The sequence below is a fragment of the Mus musculus genome, chromosome 9 (genome assembly GCF_000001635.26).
Source record: "Mus musculus strain C57BL/6J chromosome 9, GRCm38.p6 C57BL/6J".
NCBI lineage: Eukaryota > Metazoa > Chordata > Mammalia > Rodentia > Muridae > Mus > Mus musculus.
Genome location: NC_000075.6, coordinates 39,241,420 through 39,252,587, shown reverse-complemented (window position 1 = coordinate 39,252,587; position 11,168 = coordinate 39,241,420).

Here is an 11,168-nt window from a genome sequence, read left to right as displayed (position 1 = left end):
AGGAAGTACCCTGTGTTTGGTGTAAAAATGAAATCAGGAAAATGGAGGGTGATAACAGATTTAAGAGCAGTTAACAAAGAAATTCAACCAGTAGGTACTTTACAGCCTGGACTTCCTTTACTGTCTTTGTTATGGAGATCATGGCCTATAATAATAATTAACTTGAAAGATGATTCTTTCACAGTACTCTTTCATGAGCAGGATAGGTAAAGGTTTGCTATTCAGTACCTACTTTGAGTAGTAGTCATCCACTAAAGATACCACTGGAAGGTACTTCCATAGATAATGTTAAAGAGCCCAAATTGTAGCCAGTGTTTTCTGCAACAACCACTACAAGTTATTCGCAGGCAGTTCTCTCAGTCTAGTGTTTCTTATTATATGTTTGAGATTCTGTTGGCTGATTCTAGCAAAGATGTTTTAGAGATTATGTTTAAGGTAACATATAAAAAATCTGTCATGTGGGGTTTACAGAGGGCTCCAAAAACAAACAAACAAACAAACAAACAAACAAACAAAGAGGCAATTCACTTAGTTGTGAAATCAATCAACAAAATATAAGACTACAAAAGGTATAGATTCATACGAATTAATAACAAGAATTTTCAAAAATGAATGGGAGATATTAATTGTCTAAGGCCTACAATTACATTAAGTATATAGGAGTTGTGAAATTTGTTTCAAACATTGCAAGAGATGTGAATTCAAACAGTCCAAGATATCTAATAACTGAAGCAGAAGAAAAAATTAATTCTTGTAGAAGAAAGACTGAAAGGTGCATTTGTGGATCAAATTGATGCTAAACGTGCTCATATTTTGATAATTTTTCCGTCAAGTCATTTTCTTACTGGGTTTATTATGTAAAGAGAAGATATGGATTTTCTTAGCTCATAAACAAGAGTATAACATTGAAGACATATATAGAAAAGATTCAGCTGAAAATGTAGTACCTCTTATAAATGCTGAGATTATACCATTATGGGGGGATCAATGAAGATTGGAAAAAAGCTTGTAGTAATTACATGGGCAATACTAACAACAAATATCTGAAAAGCAAACATATACAGTTTATAAAAGCAACTCTTTGGATTTTTCTATATATCATAAAGAGAATGGCTCAGATCAAAAGTCAGAATTATATGCAATCCTTATGGTATTATTAGATTATCCTGAAATTCTTGGCATAATCACTGATCATTTATATGTAGAAAGAGTTGTTTTGCATATAGAGACTGCTGAATTTGTACCTGATAACTCAGAATTAGCCTTATTACTTATACAGTTACAGCAGGACACCAGAAGAGAGAAGTAGAAACTATCCATTATATATTACTCATATTTGGTCTCAAACAAGTTTTCAAGGTCTATTAGTTCAATGATATGACAAATTGGCCAGTTATTAATAGGAAATGTATTAGAAACATCAAATTTTCATGAAAAATTGTATTAATGGGAGTATAACACTCACGTACATATAGTACAAAAATTAATGTGTGTTAATAAAAATAAATACATAAATAAAATGTAAAACAAGAGTCATATATATATATATTAATATATATATTACAAACAGGATTTGCAGAAAACTTAAGATAGCTAATGTACATTAAATAAACTTTTATTTGCTGACTTTCAAATATTTCACTAAAAGCTACATCCAATTTTGTAAATGGCTTTCTGAAATTTTCCACATTTTTCATATCTCAACTAAGTTATTATTCACTTGAACTAAGCATACTAGTGCAATAATTTTTGAATCCATGCCTGTTTTCATAATTTTTTCTATGAAATTATCCTCAAAGATTTTTGAATTTCTATATAACATTAAAGGTTTGTGTTGTGTTGAATGGTATACAATTTTAATTATATTTTATATGTTCTTCATCCATTTGAGCATTTATTATCTTTAACGCTTAAAGGAGAAAAATAAGGAATTAATTATTTAATGCATTTTAAATTGGTTAGAATAGAAGACACATTAGTCTTGTAAACAACTTTAATAGTTTAAGAATTTAGATTGTTCTGGTTTCGACCTATTAGTCCTGGAACAACTCAACTCCTCCTATTGTAACAATGGTGCCCCTATCTCTTTCATTTAGACCTTGTTTTTGTTTTCCTGGTTTCTTAAAGAAGGAAGAGAACAAGGCAGTTTATGTTCTTGGAGAAACTGTTAGCAGTATTCTTGTGAATAGATTTTTTATTTAAATAATGTTAAACTTAAAATAAATATCATATAACTCATCACAAAAGTCATTGTTTCTCTAAAACCTAGTTACCTCACTGTGGCCTTTGTCTGTTGTATAATCCAAAGGCTCCTAAGAAATGTACGGAATCTCACTCCCACACATGCTGGATCATTTTTACACAGCTCTTCAATGATCCACATGCAAAACCTTTTGTAGGAGTTGACAGTTTAGAAGTTACCAGAAATCATTTGTATATTGTCTTGGGAATTGGGGAATTAGCACTGATAATTGTTTACTTTTCTCATTAGAACAATTGTAGAATAATGAGTATCCATAGGGAATATTTATTTCAGAGCAAACAGTACCTGAAGAAGATAAACTCAGGACAGACAGAGCTTCATAGCTGCTCAGTTGACTGTGGGTGTGAAATTGAAGCTGCAGATGCACAGACTAGGTCATTCCTGGGAGAAGGAGACTTGATGCAGACCAGGGTCAAAGGTACTGTTGATATTGAGGACTAGGTTTTTTCTTTTAGAGGCTAACTGAAGAATGTTTGGTGCCTATTTCTCCCAATTCCAGTATTAATGCCATTGGCAAGCAGCAAATAAAATTTGATATTGAATATTTCAAGATTCATAAGGTAGAGTGTATTGTTCACATAGTCACACTTTTTATTTAGGATTATAAGGACTGTAGCAGTCATTGAAAGAAGTCAAGTAAAAGAGTCCAAATATTTCCATTCGTTCATGCAAATATTCCCTTATTCTGCAAAGTACCATAAAGCTTGTAATGTGTCAGACATGTATTACTGAGGGGACTGGCAAATAAGTCCAAAAATTCATCTGGCTAGTAGTATAGTTTACTCCCCAAGGAAGCATGAGGTTCAGAATTTACAACTTCCTAAGCACATTGTAGAAAGTATAAATCCTTTACAAAATTTTGGAGAATCACACCATGTCAGCAATACTTTTAAATGGGATATTGAAGGAATTATATATTTAGCAGATAACAAAGAAAAAGTGCATAGTGATTCTCTTTCGAATATAATGAAGAACATTCTAAAATGCAGAGAACGAACAACTATAATATACTCTAGGTACTGTAAGCAGACGATTATGTACATCACAGAAGGAGGGGATTATGTGCATGAAAAATTAAACAGAATCAAATGAGTGGACTGTTGATGAAATTTTTGATCTGTATCTGAGGGTTTCTTCCCTTCCTTTAAACATTTAGTTTCCAGATAACACACACACACACACACACACACACACACACACACTCTCTCTCTCTCTCTCTCTCTCTCTCTCTCTCTCTCTCTCTCTCTCTCTCTCTCTCTCACATGCACAATAGACATTTTATATTTATAACAGCGTTAATCAGCATGAGAGCTGGGCAGATATTTTTCTTCTATGCTATTTTGTCTATTTGCCAACAATGTTCTCATATAATTTGCCATGTTTCTTCTGAGCTGCTCTTATCTCCAGTTAGCCAACCCGTATGGCCATTATGTTGAGCTTCTTAATTTATCCTCCATTCACTTTCTTCACTCCAACTTGTGGTCTCCTCTGACCTCCAGCTTAGGAATCTTAAGCTGTACATTTGTCTCTTCTGGATAGCTATTGGATGTTTACATGTTTATTTACTAATCAATGAAACTTGGAAGAAAGGTCACATAGCTTCAGTTGGGTCTATGTGTGGATTCTCTTTTCAGGGGAAACAAAGTCTTGGGGGCCTACACTTGGTGTTACAATACACAGCAAAAACCAAACCTCAAAAGTTGACAGTGGTGGTTTTATAGATAAATTTAAGGACTTGCTTATCTAGGTTTATAAGTGTAAATCATCATCACATTTGTGTAGTGATGAACAAAAAATAAATAAATGGGTGCACTCTCATTTAATTTAATTCAAAAAGAAAAAAATCTTTCAATGTATTGGATGGTATAAAGCATTCTTAACTAGTGATTCCTACAATTATGACATGTGATAAAAATATTAAAATGTTAACATCAAAACTTTAAATACTGAATATATTGAATTGTATTGACTGTATGGTTGTGGTTTTAGTCATATTTTTGTTTATTATGTATCAATACTTTGAATAAGGGTACATTGCTGTATATAGTGTTAGTCCATGATTATGCAATAATAACCCATTCAGTTACAACTTGTATTGCATCTTCCTCCTAGTTTTATTTTGTCTGTAAATTTTATCATATATTTAGAATGTAGCTCCAATTAATATACATTAATAGGGAAGATTTAGGTTGTAACTTCCTTAAAGCAGAGAAGAAGTCACATTGACTTATACTGCTGCAGTGACCAAAATTTAGAGTTATTTGCTTTATAATTCATCAATACTTAGATGAAGAAATAGAGAGAATTAGGAGGAATAAAACGTGGGCAGGTGGAAAAAATTGCCAGATTCTGTCTTTGAAGCACAGTCTTAGAGTAATTTTACTCAACCTAATAGATCCCACATGCAAAACTCATTTGATATTTCTATGGTTTTAGAATTTTTATTCCTAATATTTTAGGTGGTTTAGGTCTCCACATACTACCAGAAGAAATTTCTATTCATGAAATTTGGCATAGAGTTAAGAGCTCTATATTAAATAAATTTTAAGAGATGAATATATAATCTTAAGAATACTTAATGTTTGTATAAGCTACCAGTCTACATACCATAAAAAAATAACCTCCAAATACAGTAATGAACATAGAAGGAATAGTACTGGCTCAATGTATCTGAGTATAGAATGTGGACAGGTGATATAATATTAAAAGCTAGTTTGCATACATATAGAATAGGAACTATTTATAGTTGTTTAGTTGATGTTGAGAATAGGTAGAGACTGAACAGATGCTATTTTTCAGATATTGTTTTCTCTTGGTAATAAGGCTGAGACTGAAACCAAAAAATGCAATATTTTTTGCTTTTGTTCATAAACATGTTACGTTTTTGTACTGGGAACTTTTTAATCAATGTTATAGCCATCTTAAATGACTTACAAATATAAGAATGCTAGGAAATAAATTAATATATAAGTCATATTAGTGTGTTTTACATCTGAGTGAAAAGCATACATTATTCTCTTAGAAATTAAGGCACTAATTGGGCAGACAAGATGACTCCAAGGGTAAATGCTCTTGTAACACAATTCTGATAACCTGAGATCTATCCTCTGAACCTGCAAGGGGGAAGGAGGAAACATGCTGTCCTAACTTAACCTCTTGCATTAGAATATGCTACTTGAAAATATATGTGCATTATTTGTATTCTTATTAGAATGAATTCTGAATAGTTTTTGGAAATTTTGATATTTTATGTCATTACTATTTTAGTTTTTTTTATTTTTATAGAGACCACTGAAACATTTTTAATATAATGACACACAATAACAAAGTATAAATATAGAATACACTGTTTGAGTTTTAAGGACTAACAAATATAAAGCTTCTCATGAAGTATTTACAGGAGAAAATCAGGCTTAAAATGATACATGAGCAAAAAGAAAATGTGTTATAGTGTATTGAATGTAGGTGTAACTCAAGTTTGAAAAACTAAAGTATTAAAAAAAATAAATACTTTTAGTGCATGGATAACTGTTCTTTGCTCAATAGTTATTAGAATAGCATTTCAAAGCAATTGTACACAGTAATAAATAAGAAATATAATAAAAAATAAACACAATACATACATGCAATGATTCAAAATAGTCAATGTCTATTCTGAGAGAGTTTACTCTTTTATACGCTTTGATCATATTTTTAAAATGTTTAAAACACAACAGGTCTTTGGTTTGATAGTACTGTGAGGTATATGTTTTACCTTATGGAGGGAAAATGCTTCAATACACTCATGATATTCATGACATCATTGTAGCAATGAGATGTGTTATCACAGTTATAATATGTTGCAAGCCAGATTCACAAAGTTTCAAAGTTTATATTTTACTCCACTAACACATGTTATGTGATGTGTCTAGATATTCTTCATCTGAGTTAGGCATTGCTGGTATATTTAAATGTGAATTTTAATATCCTTGTGTGGTGATATCATATTTTGATTGCATTCATGTTTAAATATAAATGAGCATATTCTTGTATACAAATTATGCTTCAATTGTTGACTTTGAACATATTTATAAAGTTTATTTTTCAATAATATATTTACTTTAAACATAGTTGTCCTTATGACATTACAAATTATGAATATTTTAGGTACTTCAGATTAAATCCTTTTTCAGACATATTTAATCACTGTGGGTCTGTCACCTCATTTTTATATCTTTAATCTTTAAAATATATTAATTAACTCTTACATTTTTTATAAGCATGCTTTGATCATATTCACTTTCTATTCTCCAATTCTTCAGAGGCTAATGCTCCTTCCCTGTCTATCCCATTCAGGTTTGTGTTACCTTGTTACTGTTTTCTCACCACAGCCAATTTGTTCTGTTCACAGTTTGTGGGCTATATGATTTCCTTTTGTTGCATGGTAACCTTGTCTGGCTTCAAATGAGAGAAATTGGAATGCCATTTCAGCAATTATTGACTGCAAATATCTCCTCAGATTACATGAACTCTGTGTTTAACTCCCATTTCCATGGTGGCATTTGGTCTACTTAAGCTTACACAGACCCTGTACATACTGGAACAGTCATGGTGACTTTGCTCCATTGTGTCCAGATACACTGCTTTCCTGTAGTCATCTACCACCTCTGGATCTCCCAGGCTTCCTAACCCTCTTCACAGTGATTCCTGAGCCATTGGAAGAGGGCTGTTGTTTTAAATTTAGATGTCATGATCATTAATTTTTATTTTTTATTAAAGGTTTTGAAATTTTTATACAGGTATATACCAACACACACACATACACACCCACAAAATTACACACTTACAAACACACACACACCACACTGATTGGTATCACCATTGTCATCTTCTGTCCAGTATTCTTTATTACAATCCATTGAACCTACAAGTGTCTTTCCCACATTGATGGATTTTTTTTAAAATGTGTTTTCTGACCAATTTACTTTAACTATGTTATCTGTGTGACTGTTAAGTTCAGACCTATACAGTGGTTTATTGTGGTCTTATTAGTAAGAACACAATTGAAGACAATGTCTACTCCATTTTATCATTATTAGTAGCCCATGCCTTAATGGAGAGTGGAAGTATCAGGTCTATCTCCTCACAAGTCGTGATGTATTATTTACAGGCTCAGTATAATGTGCACCATTGACGCAGAAACTGCTTCTTTGAAATCATGAATGCACTGAGTGGGTCATTCTAATAGCCAAGTACATCACAGATTGCCGCCTTTCTTTGTTTCCTACAGTCCCTCTGGTCCCTCTCATTTTATGATTAAAATTATGTATGTGTTGATGTTTATGTGTTTATTTGTAAGGAACATGAAGTTGAATTCTCTAGAGCTGCCAGTAATTTCATCTCTGCTGTTTGCAAGACCTTCTGTCTTACTCTGTGTATTTCAATCTGTAAGCTTTCTTGATATTTATGTTGCTATTTATGCAAGAAACAAGTGTTTTAAAAACATTTTAACTTTTACATTTTGTTTTTGTTTTTATTGAATTATATTATTTATACTCCAAATGTTGCCATAATTCCTGACTCCCCTGACTGAGTTCTTTACCCACACCCCATCCTCATTGCTTCTCATTAGGTGCTCCCCAAGCCCCAGTGAGCCATGTCAGTATCCCCCTTCCTTGGGGCTTCAAATTTCTATAGGATTTGGTTCATTCTCTCCCACTGAGGTCAAAGTAGTCATCTGCTTCATGTGAGTCAGGGGCCATGGACCAGCCTGTGTATGATCTTTGATTGGTGGCTTAATCTTTCAGAACTCTCAAGGGTCCAAGTTAGTCAACACTGTTGTTATTCCTATGGGGTTGCAATCCCTTCAGCTCCTTCATCCCTTCCCCTAACTCTTCCATAGGGGTTCCTGACCTCAGTCCAATGGTAGGCTGTAAATATCAGCATTGGCATCTGTCCACTTCTGGTACAAACTATCAGAGGACAGTCACACTAAACTCCTGTCTGCAACCACAATATGACATCAAAAATAATGTCAGGATTTGGTGCCTGCACATGGGATGCAACCCGAATTATTAGGCCAGTCACTGGATAGTCTGTTCTGCAGTCTCTGCTCCATTTTTGTGCCTGCATTAGCGTTAGATGGAAAAATACTGAGTCAAAAATTTTGAAGAAAGTTGATTAGCCCCATGCTTCAGGTGGGGGGGGTATGTCTATCTAGTAGTGGTTGTCTCTTCACATTCCACCTCCCCACAGTTGGGCATTACAGCTAAGGCCATACCCATTGAGTCCTGGAAGCCTCTCACATCCCAGTTCTCTGAGATTTTCACCACCCCCAACACCTACTGCTACATATGCCCATTCATTTTCTTGACTCCCTAGGCTTCTCTCCTGTACATCATCCTGCCCTGCTTTTCCCTTCTCTCACACAAGTCCCTTCCTCCCTCTGCCTTCTGTGATTATTTTGTTTCCCCTTTTAGCTATAATTGCATCCACTTTGGGGCTTTCATTCCTGTTAAGCTTCAAATGGTCTGTGAGTTGTATCATTGCTCTTTTGTACTTTTTGACTAATATCTACTTATCAGTGAATACATACCATGTATGTCCTTTTTGTGTTGGGTTACCTTTCTCAGGAGGATATTTTTTAGTTCCATTCATTTAACTGTGAAAGTGATGATGTCCTTGTTTTTAATGGCTGGATAGTATTCCACTATGTAAATGAACCACATTTTCTGCATCCACTCTTCAGTTGAGAGGCATCTAGGCTGTTTCTAGCTTCTGAATATGACACATAAGGCCATGATAAACATAAATATAGCATGTATCCTTGAGGTATAGTGGAAAATCTTTTGGGTATATGCTCAGGAACGTTACAGTTTGCTCTTCAGATACTTTTAACTATCAGAGGAACTGCCATATTGTTTTCCAGATTAGCTGTACAAGTTTGCAATCACATCAGCAATGGAGAAGAATTCCTCTTTCTCCACTTCCTTGCCAGTGTATGCTGTCACTTGAGATTTTGATCTTAGCCAATCTGGTTGGTGTAAGGTGGAAGGAATCTCAGTGAAATTTTGGTTTGTCTTTCGTTGATGACTAAGGATGTTGAACATTACTTTAAGTGCTCCTCATTCATTTGAGATTCCTTTGCTTAAAATTCTGTTAAGCTCTGTACCCCATTTTTTCATTGAGTTATTTGGTTATCTGGAGTCTACTTTCTTGTGCATGTTGTACATTTTAGCTCTCTATTGAATGTATGGTTAGTAAAGATCTTTTCCAAATCTGTAGTCTGCCATTTTGTCCCATTGACAGTGCCCCTTTCCTTACAAAATAATTTTAGTTTCATGAGGTTCCATTTATCAATTTTTGATCTGAGAGCCTGAGCTGCTGGTGTTCTGTTCAGGAAAATTTCCCCTGTGCCAATGCATTCTAGATTATTTGTCACTTTCTCTTATAATAGAGTCTGTGTATCTGGGTTTATTTTGAGGTCCTTGATAGAGTTCTTTACATACAGATCTTTCACTTACCTGGTTAGAGTTAGACTAAGATTTTTAAATATTATTTGTGGATATTGTGAAGGGTTTTGTTTCCCTCATTTCTTTCTCAGCCCAATTATCATATGAATAAATGTAGCCTAATGATTTGGTAGAGTAAATCTGAAATCCACTCATATTGCTGAAGTTGTTTCTCAGTGGTAGGAGTTCTATGGCAGAATTTTTGGCATCCCTTATGTATACTATTCATACAATCTGCAAATAGTGATACCTTGATTTCTTTCTTCCTAATTTGTATATACTTTGAGGTTCTTTGTTGTCTAATAGCCCTAGCTAGAATGTTGAGTACTATATTGAATAGATAGGGAAAGAATGAGGCAGCCTTTTCTTGTCCCTGACTTTTGGGGGATTGCTTCTAGATTATCTCCATTTAGTTAGAAGTTGCCTGTTGGTTTGAAGTATATTGCTTTTTGTGTTATGTTTAAGTGGGTGCCATAAATTCCTAATCTCAAATTTTTTAGCATAAAGAAGAGTTACAATTTTTCAAAGGATATTATAGTTTATCATGTGAGTTTTTTTGAGTTTGTTTATATGGTGGATTATGTTGAGGTATTTTTATATATTGAACCATTTCTACATGCCTGGGAGTAAGCCTTCTTGATCATGGTGAATGATGGTGTTGATATATTCTTGTATTTAGTTTGCGAGAATTTTATTGAGTATTTCTGCAATGATATTCTTAAGCATATTTTGTCTAACATTCTTTCTTTGTGTGTCTTTGTTGGGGTTAAGTTTCAGAATAACTGTGGCTTTATACAATAAATGAGGTAGATTTCCTTATGGTTCTGTTTTATGAAATAGCTTGAGGAGTCTTGGTATTAGCTCTTTTTTGAATGTCTGGTAGAATTTGAACTACAACCATCTGGCACTGAACTTTTTGTGGATGTGAGTTTTTCAATGATTGCTTCTATTTCCTTAGTGGTTATATGAATGCTTAGATGGTTTACATGATCTTGATTCAACTTTTGTAAGTGGTATCGGTCTAGAAAATAATCCATTTTACTTAGATTTTCCAGTTTTGTTGAGTACAGTCTTTTGTAGTAAGATCTGATAATTTTTTTTTTAATTTTCAGAGTTTCTGTTGTTAAGTCTCCCTTTTCATTTCTGATTTTGTTCATTTGGATACTGACTCTGTGTTCTTTAGTTAATTTGGCTAAGGGTTTATCTATCTTGTTGATTTTTGCAAAAAAACAGCTCTTAAATTTTTTTTTGATTCTTTATATAGTTCTCTTTTTTTCTAACTGGTTGTATCCAGACCTGAGTTTGATTTGTTTCTTCCCTTCCACTCTTCTTGGGTGTGTTTGCTCTTTTTCTTCTAGAGATTTTAGACATGCAGTTAAGTTCTTAGCCTAGGACCTCTCAAATTTCTTTATGAA